The sequence below is a fragment of the Thermobia domestica genome, chromosome 2, assembly GCF_964235325.1.
Source record: "Thermobia domestica chromosome 2, izTheDome1.hap1.1, whole genome shotgun sequence".
NCBI classification, from domain to species: Eukaryota; Metazoa; Arthropoda; class Insecta; order Zygentoma; family Lepismatidae; genus Thermobia; species Thermobia domestica.
In genome coordinates this window covers 352,490,013-352,510,064 of record NC_137455.1, presented here as the reverse complement: position 1 = coordinate 352,510,064, position 20,052 = coordinate 352,490,013, and the positions used below count along the sequence as shown (strand labels likewise).

The 20,052-nt window shown below is 36.1% G+C and overlaps 1 long non-coding RNA gene across 1 annotated transcript in view; it reads right to left on the bottom strand.

The window, feature by feature from the left end:
- Positions 1–398: 398 nt before the first annotated feature.
- Positions 399–20,052, bottom strand: part of LOC145679876 (uncharacterized) — a 137,175-nt gene continuing 117,521 nt past the window's right edge. Inside the window, exons 2-4 of the long non-coding RNA XR_014130596.1 lie at positions 9,287–9,468; positions 7,574–7,712; positions 399–4,338 (exon numbers count right to left, since the gene is read on the bottom strand). This is a non-coding gene — a long non-coding RNA (uncharacterized LOC145679876). The remainder of the gene's footprint in view (positions 4,339–7,573; positions 7,713–9,286; positions 9,469–20,052) is intronic.

Sequence of the window (20,052 nt, the reverse complement as noted above, 5' to 3'; positions counted from 1 at the left end):
TACCGTTTCTCAAAGTATTGCCCTTTTCCCTTGAAACACCTTATATGTTTAATAATTTGTAGATACTGTATGTTATCTTTGAAGTAAAAAAAAAAAAAAAGAACATGAGCAAAATATCTATCGTAAGAAGGAAGGAGCCAGAAAACCAGATATAGTGGAATTTTATTTCGCCATGTGTTATAGCTCAATATTCCAAGAAAGAAAGAAAGAAAGAGGAAAAAAAAGAGTTTCCTGAGAAAATCTTACATATTCAGAATTCTTACATACCTGTGTACAGGGTTATATGGATTTTACTGAAAAGTTTGTTTTCTATTCTGGAACTGAAGACAGAGGATGGAAGGAAAAAAGTAATGAAACTCAACTACAAGTACTACAATATTTTGTTTATCACGATCCTATTCTTCAATTCTATACAACACATAAAAATCAAAAATACTGAAATTACAATACGACACCTCACCAAAAATGAGTATGCGAGCCCTAAATATTCCTTTGTCAATAATCTCAGAGATTGAGCCATGTATTTTAACGTGAAAAAAAAATCCGAAATCCTTATAAAACATGTATGGTAAATATACCCTATTTCACAGATAAATTTATGGTGTCATAATTCTTTTCTTCAACCTAAGCAAACAATTGTACGCAATATTGTTCATACTGTTGCGTATATTGTTGATAACATGGTGATCGCTGTTCAAAGTTACCAACACCAAAAGCATGCAACTTATGTAATAAGGAATAAAGATGTAGATACTACAATATCTAATAAACTTACCCATAATACAAACATTTCCTTTAATTTATGAATTAATTCAATAACATTTACAATTGATGATTTAAGTTATCACGCGTTAAAATAATTTGTATTTAAGGTGATTGTAGTTTCACAACTGAACTTTTCATTGATACACACCAAAACTAAGCAATATCAGAAAAACAACACTATATCATCTCAACCTCGAAGGAAGTGGTCATTTCAGAGATATATTGTACATAATTCTTCTAATACAGTACTCTTAAATTAAATTTATATCAAATGATTCGTATTTTACATGTTCGTTTCTCTAATCCTTGTCTGTGAAGAAATTTATAGTGTATGAGATCTGCACAATTTCATATTTACTTGATGAAAAAGATAAAATTAAAAAAAAAGATATATATACTTTCCCAAATACAGAGCTTAGATAGAAAAATAATGGCAACACTGTTCACATGGCAGAAGGATGTGTCTCAGCACTACAGGAGATCCGCAGGTGATAAGGGAATGTGAGACGATGAAGTACGGCGAGAGATAACGACTATGTGTTATTCAGTCAAAACAAGCAATGTTCTAGAAAAGGCAATTTGATGCGCCATAATAATATGTTTCGGAAAAACGAACGACGTGCGTGGATCGAGATTGAAGTGGCAAGTGGGTGCAGTTCACAACAATGTTTTCAGGGACTTCGTGGCGACCTCTTCGTCAAAAGTGACCACTTCCCGGAAAGCACCACAACATAAGGAAAGACATCACACATACAACATGGTGATCGCTGCGGTACATTGACAAAGATTGACGTGCTGACAGTTATGACGCCTTCCACACGTGTGGTAAAGAAGATACAGAGATGGGAGGCAATTAAATTCAGGGAATGTAACAGATGTTTTTATGCATAAAACCAGATAGGACTTATAACACTGTTCTCATTACTTGTATATGATCAGACCTTTGACGACTCTATACGTAAAGGATTCGCAATACTACAACGTACGTTAAAAAATGTAAATAACTTTTCACTGATGGTGATGCCCTGTCTGATATGAACCAATGATCTAACCAGAAAGAAGAAAATATTACATGAATCATATAATGCACTTCCAAACCAGATTGTCTAAGGTCGACGATATCAATGGACTACAGTAAGATATCAAAACAGATGTTAATAATTGGTTAAAAGCACTACGAATTGATTTTGAACTAGCTCCATTCTTTCTTCGAAGGGTGTGCAGATTATACATACATTTCTAAACATTCAATAGATTTTGGCAATATATTGAATTCTGGAAATGAGATGTTCGGCATGACTCATTGGTATCAAAGAATATGGTGACGTTTGAAGCTTTCCCAATCAAAACATATTAGAAATACTAACCAAATCCAAAGTGTAACATACACACCTAAACGTAAATGTATTCACTAATATTATAAAGGTAACCAACAAAGTTCTGTCACTTTTTTGTGGAGGTCTGCGTTCAATTGGCCCACACACCGTAAGTTGAATGCGAATGGAGATAAGGCGAAGGTCAGTTCTTGGTATGGGTAAATCCAACATAATGCCTGATTGTGGAAGTTCAGTTACACCGTGAACTTGCGTAAGGACAGAGTGAACATGGGACAGAATGTCACAAGGGCGTGAATGCTGTACGAGTTCAAACTGGGGTCAAATGCCGCTGCAGCGTGGCGGAAAATATGCCACGCCTTTGGTGAGGGTATCGTGACTACGTACAAAGCGCAGTGGTGGTTTAACAAGTTTAAGGACGGTGACGAAACACTCGAAGACGCACCACGTGCGGGAAGACCACCACATGTACAAAATGAAGACCTTCAGGCAGCAATTCAGGCGAATAGTGGCCAGATATGTGAGGAACTAGGACTACAATTCAGTATGAGTGGAGAAACCATTCGGCAGCACCTACAACTTGGAAAGCACTAGAAACTGAGTCGATAGGTCCCACATAATTTGACTAAGAGCCAGAAGGCAACGCGAGCAGATACCTGCGTTTCTTTGCTGTCTCGTCTGAGGAAGAAGCCATTTCTGAACACGGTGTTGATATGTGATGAGAAGTGGGTCTTGTACGAAGCTCCACGGCGCCGTTATTATTCGTTACTATCCCATTAACTGGTTTCAAAATAGCCGAAACCAGCAGAACACTAAAAGGTCTTCCTTGTGTGTTTGGTGGACTGCTCGCGGCATCGTGCATCTGGAACTGCTACCACCTGGTCAGAGCATCAATGCAACTGTGTACTGTCAACAGTTGAGCCGTGTTGAAGAAAAACTTGAAACTTTGGAGTCAGCACTTCTGAATCGCAAAGGGGACCTCCTGTTACAGGACAAGGCTAAGCCCCACGTGGCTAGGATGACCCGGGACACCATTCTACACCTTGGATGGGAAACACTATTGCATCCAGCATACTCCCCGGACGTTACACTATCCGATTATCACCTGTTTCATTCCTTGGACAATCGCCTTAGAAGACGCCAGTTCAAATTCCTAGTAGAGGTGCAAAATGCACTTGATACCTCCTTTGTTTTACGGCCCACCAAGTTCTATTACGATGGAATCCATGACCTTCCAGAACGTTGGCAGAGGGTTGTTGATGCTGATGGGGACTATTTTTGATCGTCCAGGTACGTCTTAGGTGACATATCGATGTTCGAAGGTGGTGGGTGAAAAAGCTACAAAACTTTCTTGATTACCTTTATAGGCAGGAATAAAAACCTAATTTTCGATAATAAACTACTTATTATTTACATTTACCTAAATGTAGTTTAGCAAGTTTATACACTACAGAGAATGATGTATGTCATCTCAGATTTGTACCGCTAATATGGAACTTACATCTTAGCTCTTAACTTAGAACATACCCAGATACTTTCTAATAATTATAAACCTGTTTTTCTCAATTTTAATGATCATTCATAAAAAGAAATACTTGGCTAGTTATCAGCCTACATGTAAAAGGAATACAAAATATCACACACCATGAACGTATTGCAACAAACGGGCAATAAATTCAACAAGTTGTTCAAATGAAGCCATTATAAAAGAAGGAAAAATAACTGGTATTGCAAGAGTTCCGACGATTTTTTTTTCTTCAATAAATACGTGTTTTGATTTCTATTGACCAAATGGCAGGCTTACATTATACCTGAGAAGTTTCATGTGAGCCTGAATAAACGTTAACAATACGTGGAAACTTTTCAAGAAATTCCATAAGTACTGATTTAAGTAAATATGAAGTGCTTTGTCTATCGTACATGTTAAGTAAATTTAAATTTACCAATTAGTATATTTTGTTTCAAAAATAGAATTTTTATCATGTTCTCAATTTCGTGAATGTTCTATTTGGTCGCACTTGCGTACTCGTTCACACTTCCAGCTTGTGTAAGTTCGTTGATTTCAATGAACAACACCAAGATATCAAAGTGGATGCTCACAACTGATCAAAAGCACCACAGATTGATATCCAACTGACTCCATTCTCTCTTCCAGGCTTGTGCACATCATGCATAACAATAAATTTCTTCATTCTCTGCTCCTTACAAGGAATGTGACAATTTTTGTACTGCAACTCGCCTACAAAAAAAAGTTTTGGAAACAATGAAAACCATTTCTAAAATATTGAGAAACTAACATTCTAGTATGCAAAAATATCACAAGGAAAAAAAAAAGAAACTTATACACGGCTTAGGCAAAACAAATAGTTATCACTCAATGATCATACAGCAATTATATTAAGTATAATTAATACTTATATAGTGTGTGTCTTGGGAATCACAATGGTATTATTATATTCCTAGTGTTATTTCGGGAACCAATTATGTTGCCTTCGATTTCTAGACAGTAAAAACAGCTTCGGCTTCACAAATATTTTTACACTTTATTTAACTCACGTATTCTGTTTAATGCTGTTTAAATAAAAGAATTAGTTTTTTTTATAAGTTAGCACGAAACAAAGTTTAGTAAATCATTTGCAGTTTTAATTTTCTGTTCTGCATGCGTTTTCCAATTACACTCAGAGAAAAAGTCTTTTACTTGCCTGTTACACGAGAATTTGTATTCGAAGTACACAGAAGCAGTACCTTACTATAATTTGTAGATGTGTTTGAGAAATACCCATAAGTTATAAAGGCAGAAGTTCAATTAAAGTATATTTTAGTAGGTTAAAAAGTACCTTCTTTTTAACACAGTGTTCGAATCCAACTTCGATTCAGTATTAGAAGATTGTGAAGACTCTGCATTAGATGAAGAGAAATATTGAAGCTGCATATGTTCAGAAAATTGTGTTAACTCTTCTTTAATCTTCTTGTAGAATATTAATATTCCAAGGTCTATTATAGTTATTATTTGGAAATCAGATGTTCCTTTCGTATTATTACAATTATGAGTAAAACATTCTAAGTTAGTTGCAGAGCCTTTGACAACAGCGCTTCCAATATACTACGTGTTCTGTCAACCTGTCAGAAGCCAACTTTCGTTAACTGTACAGTAGTTTTTTTTTTTTCCTCGAAAGCTCTCCGTTATAACTTTTAATTACTCCCTCCTTAATCCTTTAATTGTTAGTGATGTACATCTTGCATAAACGGCTAGTTTTAAGCCTGGTGAACCTAATACTTCAATTTATCTATTTTTTAAAATAAACCTTGAAAATAGTTAAATATTAATTGTGAGTTTGATGCAATAAGGGCGTAAGTCTGAAATATGCATTTGGAGAAAACGATGTTGAAAATTTAAGTGGAGTTTTTTTCTTACATAAAACAATGTAATATGCAGCATTTTATTCCGATATCGAGTTGAAATTTTGTCACGAGGCTTAACAAGCATGATAAAAACCACTCATGCATTTGATGCAAAAAGGGCGTAACCTTTTAAGCGTAGGGCTTATGCCCTTATTACATCAAACTCCTCAATTCTACTACGATACTTCCTAAGTAAATAAATAAATAAACGAAAGAAAATCTATGACAAATAATCGGGTAAAAATAAATCTCTTATGTTTAATTTTCTTTAGTGCCTGAATTGTAAAAATACATTGTGAACTATCTTAAGACGAAAGAAATGGGCTTGTCCTGTAGTGCATATAACAACGGTCAATGTATTTCCTCATTCCATTCACTACTCAGAACGTGGAACACAGATATAGCCCAATGATCTTCCCGGAACACATTCCTCATTAATTCAAGCTCAAGCATACGGCTCGAAGCCTGTTAAAGGTAATTCACGATTAACAGAATTACATAGACCAAACCACTAACATAAGATATTGGACCCTCAATTAACGTGGAACTGTAAACTATTAGTTCAGTGTAGTTAATAAATACATAAAATAAAATAGAATTACTGAAAATACGTCAATAAAAAAAAGTTTATTCAGTGCGCAACAAACGAACAAAATCCAAAGAAAACGAACATCTACAATCTCACAATTTTGAATTTTGAATGCAGGGATCAAAACAGCTCTCAGGTACAATGTGTGATCAAAAATAAGATTTCTTTTTTTCTTTTAAGTAGCAACTGCTGACGCTACACTCATTTGATGTAATTTGTTCGATAGCTGATTCGTTCAGACAGCCAGCGTCAAGATGAAACACGTTCAGACTTGTCAGTCCGCGTCCAGAGCCGCTAGAGGGAGGTCGTGTTTACCGTGTCTGTCGCGCATCACGGATTTCGAACTACGCGGAATATTAAGTTCTGTTTCAAGTTGCAGATAAGTGCCAAGAAACTCACGAAATATTGAATTGGTGTATGCTGATAATGCTGTAACTCTGAAGACTGTTTACAAGTGGCATGAACGATTTAAAAGCGGAAATGAATCGGTAGAGAACAAGCAATATTCGGGACGTCTATTAAGCATAAAAAAGAAAACGTGCATAAAGTGGCAAAAATTGTTCGTTCAAACAGGCGAATAACTACTTAAGAGCTTACCGAAGAAGTTAGCATCTCACAATTTTAGCATTTTAACCACCGATTTGCCAATGAGAAGAGTGGGTGCGAAATTCGTTCTCCGACTTTTGACTGACGAACAAGAGTTTTTGACCGATAAAAATATTGGTGTTTGTTCACATCCACAGTATTCTCCGGATATAGTACCATGTTAGTTCTGCCTCTTCCCCAAAATTAAAACTGTGCTTAAAGGAAAACGTTTCGACACCATTCCTGACATCAAGAGGGTTACGACAGAGCACCTGAACGCCCTTCCAAATATGCCTTCCAGGAATGCTTTCAGTCATGGATTCAACGTTGGGACAAGTGCATTGCTAACCAAGGACAGTACTTTGAAGGAGATTAAATCAAATTCCATGTAAGCTTATTACTTTGTTTCTAATATGGTAAAATTATTCACCGTATCTTTTGACCACTTCTCGTATATTTCGAAAAATACGGAAATACTTACATTTTAAAATATGAAAATAAAATTTTTGACACCTTATTCATTAGAAGTATGAAACTTTGAATACAAGGGAACCTTAAAAAAGAAGATATTAAAAATATGTATTTGAGCAGCACTATTAAGATAAATATTCATCGGTTTTCATTATGTTACTATGTTTTAATATTCAAAGTAAATTTAGATATAATATTGGCAAACAATAAATTTCTTGAAATGTTAATTTGCTGATCGAATATAAACACACTTCTTCATTTCTTCATTCAGCTATATGTCTCTATGTACAGTAAGACAAAATACAACCACTTTCAAGTACAAATTCTACATTACTGATCTGTGCTTACATCAACTTCTTTATACTCGTATTTAGGCCTTGTATTCTACTCTTACTTAAGCAAAATGCAATTATTGTTGCAAACTTACGGTGAGTCACACGTTAAGCATCATCCATTGAATTCTTCGATTACTGTATTTGGGGAATCTGGAAGTTACACATCCTATTCATCTTAGCGATGACACGTACTTAACTTACTAAGGTATCCAGGCATAACTGCTAGACACCCTGTAACCGAAAAACAATTATATATATACACACACACAAGTAAATAATAAAGAAATAAACAGATAAATATGTTACTTGTAAGTGCTAGCATAAGGATCTTTTCCCCCTGCAACTCGTACGCAGAACAGTGTTGCTACATTTGGAAGACCACAGCAAATGTGTCACATACTCAAGATGGCTGGTTATAATCATGATTTACGGTAGCAGGTTAAAAAATTTTGAATTTGATCGATTCTGTTTATTTATTAATTCATAGAATAATCTGCAAGTAGGTATCTAATATTTATCCTAGTAATTATTAAGATACATACCAGTTTTCAAATTCACGTATTCTCACCATTTTTCTCGGCCTTTTCAGTTTCTCTACGTTCACAATATATTCCACTCCCCGCTTTTACATTAAGGAAAAATTGAATTTTCCGTCATTCACATCTTGTAAACCAGCGAATGTAGAGGGGAAATGGTTAATTAAATTTAAAAAAAAAAGAACTTGGGATACAGGAAAAAGTTAATTGTATATTGAACTTCAAATGTACTAATAGTATTGTATAAATACCTTCCAATGCTATGCAAATTGAACAGCAGACAGTTAACTTAGACTGGCATAGCCAGACAGAAATAACTAACAGTTAGATGTACAAAACATATTCTGAAAATGGTTTATTTTAATGTTGTTCTTTACTGCTAGATATTTAAACTAATCGCAAATAATCTCTGTAAATCTATATACTGTTAATTATATATAGCTTGAAAAGCTTTCCCAAGATTTACTCTTTTTCTGTTAAGTCCCTTGAAAAGTATAAAACCGGATTTGTACTGTATACCAAAAGGTACAACTATTCTACGGAAACCATCTAGCAGTTTTCGAAGTTTACAGAATAATTTTACATTAAGAAGAATCAGAACTGTAGATACTCTTGATCTAAATTCGGAACTAAACGTTTGAAATATTGGCACTTCAACTAGAAAAGTAGTTTTTTGTATTTTTTTTTTTTTTATTTCTTTATTTCTTTGCCAGTGTCACTTAAGAAAGAACAAGGAAGCAAAACAATTTCCACTCTTGACTCAACTGACCTGTTTGTATTTCGTTAGAAACTATGTTTAAGCACTGTACAGAAACAGTAAAACTGAAGTTCAGAAAACAATATTATTGTCAGAAGGAGCCTCAATGCGCTCATAAAATTGCTTTCTCTTATATGCCCACATTTGATAAAACTAATTTCCTTCTTTTCTTCAACGCATTAACTATGCGATTGGGAAGTTGATTTCCCCTGTTCTGTGTGAGTAACACTCAATGGCAGCACTATACGACTATTTCTTTAATATGAAAGTGAGACTGTATAACGAAGAATACCTACAAATATGTTTTATACAGTGTAATGATGAAGGATGTCCTATATCGGAGTGTTTGATTGTGGAGAAAAAACAGTGAATGGGTGTCGATAAGGTATTTCCATGCTACATACAAATACTGATGTAAGTTCAAAAATACAATGAAATAAAATAAATAATCAGCTTGCACCAGCTATTTATCAGAACATTGTATCTTAATATTGACATCTTAATATCATTACCTAAAACAGAGTCCCTCACATTCTGCTAATTTGCGAGCAGAGATTTGATAGCGTGGTCTGGTTAAGGAGACCACAAGGAGATAGTACAAAGTGATCTTGAATGATTTTGTAATTACTAAACTGCCAACTCTTGAGATTCAAACACCGGAGCAGTTCGCGGTATAGTGCTGTCAATCTCAGTTCTGCAAAATGATAAAAGCGAAAACAATAAATATCAAATGTCCACATGCAGGATCATAAGTTTAGCGAAGTATTAATTAAATAAATCTTATGATGTAATATTACAAGATATATCACATTAGTTGGCGAGTTGCTTTTATATATGAAGAAGTATCGACACTGATAACCAATTAGAATACACTGTTATGTAGAAGCATTTAAAAAATCGACAGGTACATAAAAATCTAAACTTGCTCATACTTCTATACACGAGGACAAAAATAAAGGGGAAAAATACAAGAAATGGTATGTAGTCTATTCGATTGAGTTGTCTATGACTCCTACAGAGGTCCCACTCAAACTAAATAATTAAATTTACAGCTTTTTCATGGTCCAAAAATTTTCCATTTCAAGATTGAAAGGTTCGTTAATGACCGCACAACAGCACGGTATGAAAGCTTTTCTTCCTTTTTTCTGTTAACTTAAAAAATTTTCTCGATTTCTAGGTTTGGTAAGGAAATTCATGGCTTATTCACACATGGACGCGCATACTGATTACTTTTTTTTTTTAATTTATATGTAAATGAAATGGCAAGAATCTTCATTATAATCAAAACAGGAACAACATAAACACGAAGGCCAAATTTCAACATTACTTTTCTAACATAAATTTGATCTTAAGACAAAGTAAAACAATTTCTGCACACTTCCTAATATTTACAAACTAGTTAACCGTGTCCATGTACATTACTATGTTTCGATATCCAACTTCGCATCGTAAGATGATAATGGTTTGAGGAACATTTTCAGTTGTGTAGCTTGGATCAAAATTAGCACTCAATCCTATTTTAACCACATTCCTGAGAAACCTTTCCTTCCATTTTTACTTTTTACGTAGATTGATTGTGACGATTGTTATACTCTGAAGACTGTAAAGAAAAAGATTAGTACGTGTATAGAAGCATATTACAGTAACTGTAATTCCTCAAGTCCTTTGCACTACCTAGCCTTCAATTCTGCCCTGGAGCCTTAATCATGAAGGTTAAAAACAAGAAGGAAATAATAAAAACATCAGGCAAGTAAAAGCAACAGACTCGCCAGGGCTGAACAGTGTCGAAGCAGCTGGTCATTTATTTAATAGAGAAGCAGCATGCTTTAATACGGTGGATGTAGTTTTTGTATTCTTTTGATCTGACATAGAAGATTGCCAGCTCATATCATAAATTTTTATTTGTGTATTGTGAATCACGTTGATATTCTGTATATCGAAAAAAATTCCTTGAGACAATGAGTCACATGAGCTGTGTGAATTTTAAATTATCCAAAAAGATAATAGGTTCCATATACCTCTATAATAATCATTTTTTTTGACAATATCCAGAACAATATAACAGTTCTTGTTATTTTTATTTGTCAAAGTCACCATCCAGTACATCTATACCATTCTGATATGTTACAAATAATTTCAAGTGGAATCCATGATGTTATTTTAAACATTTTTACAGAGGTTACTATTCTTTATACGAATATTTTTATAAAAGTACAAGTAATTGTACATCCATTGATGCAATAATGTTTTATCTCTTTAAGGAGGTTACTGGTAACTATACCTACTCAATACATTTAAAGTTTTCAAAATATGATTAATGCCCAAGATGTAAAAGCAGCAGTAAATGTTCTTAGAAAAATCACCAATGATAATAGAAGAAGTAAGTACACAACGAACATTCTGGCAATGAAATAAATGACTATATCGACGTGTACCGTAGTTCATCATGTGTCAGTTTAGTTCCTTACATAGATTTCTCGTATCTTGGTTAAGTATATGTCTATAGGCGCGAATCAATGAGTTAAGTTAATAGTTAATATGAACCAAGTCTAGATATGAGAAATAGTTATTATGAACCAAGTCTACACGTTTTCTTTTCTTTTTTTCTATCTATAATTTTGTAACGTAACATAAAATCAGAACTTTCAAATGATATGCGTCGCGAACATAATCGCCACCACACCTTGTCATTCTTTGTAAATATCTCTACTATTTATACAACATATGAGCACTCTCAATGGTGATAATGTCAATAACATAAAAATAAAGCATAATCGAAATCGAAAAGCAGTACAAGAGGTCGATGACGAATCTCTAAGTAAGAACTTCATGTCAGAACGTTATACTCAACTTAAGAGAATGTGATGTATTATTGTGATGATAATATTTTTTCTTCTTCAAATGTTCATCAATATTTCAGACAAAATTATCGATTGCTTTTCTTTAGGATACCTTTTTAACTCAAATTCTGTTTGTTATAAAACATGTTTGTACCTGTCAACAGGGACTTTTCAAGATATCACGTTTAACTGCACACAATTTTCTATCAGGAATGGGTAGAAGATGAGATAGCAATTTTTCAACGATTTTCTAATATCTATGTATGGTAAATAGAGTATTAACCAAAATTGACTTAATCAGTGCACTTTGAAGTTATTCAAAAATTAAATGGAGCTAGAAGTATCGTATATAAATAAGGCACTTCCTACGAGTTTCCGTTTTTTTTCAAACGCACTGAATTTTTTAAAAATATTTTCTTATATCACAACATCTTTTACAGAAAATAAAGTCCAAGTTATATATCACAAATAAATTAAAATTCTACCCATCATTCAAACACCAATGTCACTCAGAATTTATTCCTTTACTTAAAATAAGTAACTAAACACTGAAGGGTTCATGACGTAGTTTTCTTTTCTCCTCTACTTGTTTTAGCTCCCCTTTACTGCGTCCAAACTTAGGAATTAGAACCGGTATGTCAAAATTGTACACTAAGAATTGTTACGCTTATGTGCAACATCGCTTAAAAAACAATTTTATGAGAAAACATTAACTTTTGTATTACTTCTTATTTAAGAGTTTATCGTTCTAGATACAGAATAGTTGTATTCACTGATTTCGAAAGGCTTGTTGTATCAACCACAATTGAAGCCAATTTATGGAATATTTTATTCTTTAATAAAATTATAAAGTAATACTTCGTTCGCACATTATGTATTAGGTAGTGCTAGTGTTTTAAAATCAGAGAATACAATTACTGTCCTTCTGTAACAATGAACTTTTAGAAAAAAGAAAATTATACATATAAGGTAGTGTAGCTATTCAAATAAAACTGTTTCTTGAGTTGATTTTGAGTTTATCGTCCCGTTCAGCAGCGAGGCTATATGAGACGTGGACCTACTGATTAACGTGGAATCCGAACCACATGAGCTCCCGCCGGGAAAAAAACTGTTTCTTGACCACTGTTACACGTAACCCAAAAAGTATTTGGTGTACAACTTAGATATACCAGCTCTCACTCCTGAGTCCGAATCCAATAAAATGGAACAAAAAGCAGAGAACGAAAGAAATGCATTAAGAGTGAAAAGAAGACAGTTTTTTCTTAATTTGGTCTAATCTGCACAAATGCTATCGGTAATACGATTCTTCAAACAACGCAAAATCGGAAGTCCTTGAAGAAGTGGTACATAAGAAAGTAACAAGCCGATCGGAAATATCTAATGCGAAGATGAACAAAACAGGTGCTTAGGTGAGTACAAACATTACGAATACTGTTGAAGATGTTAAAACCATACCACTGTAAAGCGCGCAATACTCTCCCATCGAAAATCGAACCTTGAACTACGTGCATGAAAGGTGCGTGCATCAGCCGCTAGACCTAGTTTTTTATGTAAGCGATATATCGCTGAAGTGATAAGGGATAAGTAATAGTGTAGGTATCATCGAAGATAATACTGAATTCTCCTGTAGGTATATGTTCAGTACATACACTTCTCATGCAGTAACCTTTATTCAATTTCAGGTGAACTCAAGTGGTTCATATTTCACGTTAAGCTATAGGTCTCACATAGCCTCTGTGTTGAAAATGGATTTAAAATTAACAATCAATCAACCAACAATGTTATATACAACAAAATCATTGCACGTAGCATACACTTCAAAACTTAATATACATTTCACCAATTAATCATAAATCACAGAAACTTTAAATAGTGTTCAATCTCATATCTGCCTTTCCACTGTCCCGAAACAAATTCCATGGCAAGACATACCAATAGAAAGCAAGGAAAATTGCTCAAACTCTATAGACTGAAACTCAACTTTCTACGTGTGTGCGCGTGCATAAAATTAACTACTAGTATTACTTTGAAGTTCCTAACTATATTTTAGAACTAGTTTTAACAGAAATCTTTATACAAGGGAATTTGCTTTAGAACCTAGTGAGAAATGCACAAGCCGAAGTGGCAAATAAGCGTGCAGCACAGAACTGGGGCGCCGAATGTCCAACTTGTATCACTGTCAGTCACATTATATTACATCAATAAAAACGTCTTTCATATATTGTAAAATGAAAGGAAAACTTTGAGTTTTAAGTCCCACGTCTATGCCGGCTAGGCTAAACGAGACGATGATGAGAAATGAATGAAATGGTGATATGAAGGAAGTGGGAGAACCCCGAATAAACCCACGCAGACGGTGTTTGTCCACTAGAAAGTTCATTTGGCGCGAGCTGGGGTCGAACCAGGGACCCCCAGCACCAGAGATGACCGCTGAGCCATCGCAGCCCCTGTATATTATATTGTGTACGATACCCCTGTGAAGGACTATATGGTAAAGATGATTTTATTATGTTATTTTTATCACTTTGATTTAACTTATGTTGAAAAAAAAAGTGCAAGTACTTAATGTTATTCCAAAAGACCGAGACCAGTACATAAAAAAAAAAAAAAATGCATGCATGAGTACATTACCTCTAACATGAGTTATAATGACGAATCCGTAAAGCAAACTGTCTGGTCTTTACGATGTAATACTCCATTAGGAAACTATAATAAAGTAGGTCTGTAATAGTAGTGTGGTAAGGAAACGTGTGATGATAAAAGTGTCTCAAAGAAGTGGGCATGGGGTTCTATACCATAAAAATGCTTTTCCCACTAATTTTGTTTATACAGTTCTTTCCATTGACGATGCACATTCTCCCTACGGACGCACCACCGGACTCCTGCTTCGATTAGAGATACTACTTGCTTACTAGCGGTCATCTGGCACAGGACGGTTAGTAGTTTTTTGCTTGACAGTCTTTATAGCATATGTCACAACGGTCATATATATATATATATATATATATATATATATATATATATATATATATATATATATATATATATACAGGGTGGCGCGTATTGTATCTACCAGTTGCAGTTGGCAACCCTGATCAAATGCGCGTACGAATGCTGCGCATGCTTACGGCACTGAATAGCAGGGCCTCTGGCAATTAGTTTACCATGGAGCGGTGGTCTGTGCAGACGCGAATTGCGGCGGTGGAAGCCTTTATCCGAACCGGTTCTGTCAGTGAGGCTCAGCGGGCACTGCGACGAAACAGTGATGATCGCCATGTTGCTATACCCGAGAGACACAGTATTCTGAGATGGGTGAGACAGTGGCGGGCCACAGGTAGTGTTGTGAACCGGAAATCACCAGGTCGTGGACGAAGTGTTCGAACAAATGTAAACTTGGAACGAGTGCGCGTAGCGATGGAACGCAGTCCCAAACGTTCAGCACGGCGACATGCACGAACATTACATTTGACACGACGTTCATTGGGTCGTTTGCTGGGTGATTTGAAGTTCCATCCGTATAAACTGCAGGTGGTACAAGAGTTGAGAGCCATTGATAAGGAAAACAGACTCAATAACTGCCAGAACATTCTTGAGTTGATTAACCGAGATCCACTGTTCCTCCAACAACTTTTGATGTCCGATGAAGCAATCTTCCACCTGACTGGGTATGTTAATAAGCAAAACTTCCGGTATTGGTCTCAGGAGAATCCTCGTTCATTACATGAAAAGCCTCAAGGTAGCCCAAAAGTTGTGGTATGGTGTGCAGTTGGAATGTGTGGCATTATTGGTCCCTATTTTTTTGAGGATGACGCCGGACATGCAACAACTGTAAATTCCGACCGCTACTGCCATATGTTACAGACGTTTCTCATTCCGGAATTGCAGGAAAGGGGTGTGATCAATAACGTTTATTTCCAGCAAGACGGTGCTACGGCACACACGGCACGCCAAAGTATGTCTATACTCAGAGAAACATTTCCAAACCGCGTGATATCCCGATTTGGCGATGTCTCATGGCCATCCCGTTCCCCAGATTTAACAGCTCCTGATTACTTCCTCTGGGGATATGTTAAGGAAAGGGTCTTTGCCAATCGCGTGAAGACAATTGACGAACTGAAGACTGCCATTCGTCATGTGATAAGTTCCATTCCACAGTATACGTTAATGCGTGTGATGAATGCCTTCCCACGTCGCCTGCAGCAGTGCATCCAGGAAAAAGGCGGACATTTACAGGACGTTATTTTTAAAGTTTAGTGAGCTCCTTCGACAAGTGTTGTACAGTGTACAAATTGCCAGTCCATATACTTATATTCCATAACAGTTTTGCATTAAAACTTGCATAACACACCTTTGTATTTTCATTTGAAGTTGGTAGATACAATACGCGCCACCCTGTATATGACAGTCTTTATAGCATAAGCCTTCCTAAAATCAATCTGCACACAGAAATGAAACTCGTCCCGCAAGAAATGTTTCAAGGTCGTAAGAGTATATTTCATCATAAAAGAATGAAATACATCGTAACATAAGGTATGATCTCAGATTCTTAACCTGCATGATTATTATTATATTAAGTTCCAAATCAAGCAGTCTTCCTTTGTGAAGTAATTTAAGGTGCTGATTGAGAATAATAAACCATTTCCCTTTCACTTTTTTTTTTGCCTTAAATGATTCCTTAAGATTCTAGGTCCTTATTAACCTGGCACATGCCCAAATTATTGTGCATAGGTTGACAATAAGCATGCAAACTGATGTGTCCAGGAAATAACTAGGGGCTATTACTATGAAATTCACTGAAAGTGCCTTAGAAATTGTTTCTAAAGCTACGAGTAAAATTTATGGGTGCCAGACACAAATACGCGTCCGAGTGTATGTCATATAAACGACTGTAAATATATATATATATATATATATATATATATATATATATATATATATGCATCAACTTGTGTCAGGAGCAGTTAAAAGCGAGAATGCTATCTAAGTGAATCAGGCCATAAGCGTAGCAAGGGTGCCCGCGCCAAGGCAACAAGCGCGTTAGCGACAGAGGTGCGCATATTGAGAACGACAGTGCATACAAACATAAAAGATTTCGTACATGGTGCAGAAATACTGCGCCGGCGGAAATTAGTATGGTTAAGTGTTGCCGGACCAATCTTAGGAAATTTGCAGGGTCAGTTGGAGAATTTATTTAAGTTTGCGAGGAAGAATGAATGAAAGTCAGGTAAGGGTAGTAGTAAAAGCTAAGAAAGTGGTTGATTTTGTAAGTTCTAACCGGCAGTGTGTGTGGAGGCGGATGGACTATTTCGCGGAGATAATGGCGCGAAAGGAGCGTGTAATTAAGGCTGTCACATACCATGTGTGAGTTATATAGAACTATTGAAAAATAACGAGCGACAGTTGTTGAAATTTTATGAAAGACACGGTATGTAAAACGGGCGAACAGTGTGTGGTAAATGGGAAATGAATTTAAAATACAGAAAAGAAAATGAGCATATTATTTTCAGCGTGGGAAAAAAGTACGTCGGATCCATTTTCTTCTTGAAATTGCAAAAGTTTACAAGCCTCAGTTTTGAAGGTAAGCGATTTCTAACTCAAAGGCAATGTACATCTGCACAGTGTACAGAAGCTATATTTTATGTTTACAAGTGAAATCATGATAAATCAGGTTTGCCCAAGCGGGCCCAGCCCGAAAAAACCTTTAACATTCAACACAAGACCTTTATAAAGTTCTGAATGCAATGAATTAAAAAAGAAAGAAAAAAAACTTAGCTTGGGATAATTGTAGAGCAAATTAATGTATGGATTATGCTTATAGCCTGTTTGAAGTAAAATATACAGCTTTATATTTTAGAAAATACTTTCCGTGAATAGTGTGCTCGCCAACTTGGCGACATCGAGGTTTTACGGATATAAGGGCATAGGTGCAGCGACGTAAACACGCTAGCTGTTGCTCGGGGCAAGAACTCGACTTAGCGCCCCCCCCAAATATTTACCCAATCAGGCACCCCTTCAGTTTGTTCCCCTAGCTACGTCACTGCATAGGTGCCGGTACTACCAGGAAATATGTAAATACATTAGTAAAACTATTAGAATTACTTCTTACCTCTGATGGTAAACACAAGTAATCATAATCATAGACACACGAGTAATTACGAGGGCTAGTCAAGAAAGACTTGGACTGATTTTTTTTCTAGGCAATTTATTATTACTCAGCAACAGGCACATGATCCTTTTCAAAGTAGTCCCCGCCCATTTGAATGCACTTTTTCATTCGAGTCTTCCAGTCCTCAAACACATGTCGCAGGCCATTCTTTGAGAGGTCCTTTAAAACCGCCTCCGATGCCTTTTTTGGTGTGGGCGAACCTGGTATCTTCCACTGCGTACTGGCTTGCTTGCCCTCAGGATCGAAATGATGAAGCCATGACTCATCGCCGGTGACAATTGACTCCATATAGGCGTCTCCACCATCCTCAAACCTTTGCAACAGCTCCCTGCAAGTCTCCACTCGAACGGCCTTCTGCTTTGGTGTCAGGAGTCGCGGAATCCATCGAGCACACACTCGGCTCATGTGGAGGTGGTCATGCAAAATTGTGAAGGCACTGCCATGAGATATGCGTAGTGCGGCTGCCAGATCGTCGATACTAATGCGGCGATCTTCTCTAACAATGACTGCTGCCGTGTTAATGTTCACCTCAGTAACAGCTGACGCTGATACACCTGGTCCACCAGCTTTCGTGATTGTCATTCGGCCCTCTTTAAACTCTTTGAACCACCAGAACACGGTACTTCGTGGCAGAGCGTCATCTTTGTAGGCTGCTCTCAACATTCCTAGAGTTTCTGTTGCACTTTTTCCCAGGCGATAGCAGAACCGTATAGCTGCAAATTGTTCATCTCGTAATGACTCCATTTCTTCTACAGGCGACTTCTAGAGGCGGCGCAGAACATCACCTGCAATAAAAAGTCGTGGTTACCAAACATGCAATGATTCCTTAACAACATTTTATATATATGCACAGCAAGACCCACCCTACTTGTATGCCAAACTATGAAGCTCCAGCGTTAACAGAACTGCCGGGAAAAAAATCAGTCCAAGTCTTTCTTGACTTGCCTACGTATTATTCTTCAGTAAAATTTGGTTTTCCAACAACAGCAGCTTAGTTCAGTTCATCTGTTGCTACTCTTCAAATAAGCATTCTGTAGAATCGACACCAGCAATAGCGTAAAAATTCTTGTCAAATTTAAGAAGCTTAATGCTCGGAGCTTTGACGACTACGTAACACTTACTATTTCAAGTGCTGAATTCATACTTCCATACTAATGGAAGATTTAATGTACAGTAAACAAAGCTACATCTTCGAGAATATTCGTTGTGAAAGAAGTGCTCGGGAAATTCCCGTAAATGAACGCACAAAGCATCGGAAGGAAATACTTCAACAATAAAATTATTTATTTTACGCTGGAAGATATTTAATTTGATTTAAAGCATTTAGATAACTTTATAAAATATGAATTATATCTTTGTTTTTGAAAATTAATTTTCGGTAAAGAACTGTCTTGCAACAAGTGCTCGGGAAATCCCCGTAATTGAACGCACAAAGTATCGGAAGTCAACTTCAACAATAAAATAATTTATTTTACGCTGGGAAATATTTATTTCATATTCGACATTTTAAAACATGAAAGATATCTTAGTTTTAATTTAATATATTTGGTATTCACATTTGGCGAACGTCACTGAGGCTCCTTCTCGACACGATCTACATTTCTTCATTTATCTGCCTGTACCACACACTACAGGGTACAACTTTCGGACTTCTAAGTTTAAATTTTCAGGCTACAAGGCACGAGATACGCTAAATTTCCTGTATAGATTTTGGCGGCATACCAACGTAAAATTTCAAAACGGCGGCCATTTTATTTTTCAAAATAACGGGCATCCACGCTACAAAGTGAAATTTTCGGTCTTATAAGTTGAAATTTTCAGGGTAGAAGCACGAGACACTCTAAATTAGCTGTATAGATTTTCTCGGTGATCCAATGAAAAATTTCAAAATGACGGCAATTTTTGAAAACAGCAGTGAATAAAAAACTGTGGTAAGTTGTGACACTGACAATCTTAAAACGTAAGTCACATTTTAAGACATTTACCCCAAAGGCATTGAAATATTAAAAAAAAAAAAACAAAAAAAAACGAAAAACCCATATGGGTCCAGGTGGGTTGGCTTTTTCAGAAAAACCTACGCCTTTTCAAACCGTGACAAGTGACCCAGATGCTTTCACTACCCTCGCATATGCATATACCCACCGTCGCTGACGCGCCTGCTCCCTTCGGACACACTCCACGCGCAACCACCAGCTTCGCCCTACTGACTGTAAGTGTATTCGTGCTTTTTAGTGGCCACCTAGCACAGGTTGCTGAGTTTTTTGCACTTGTT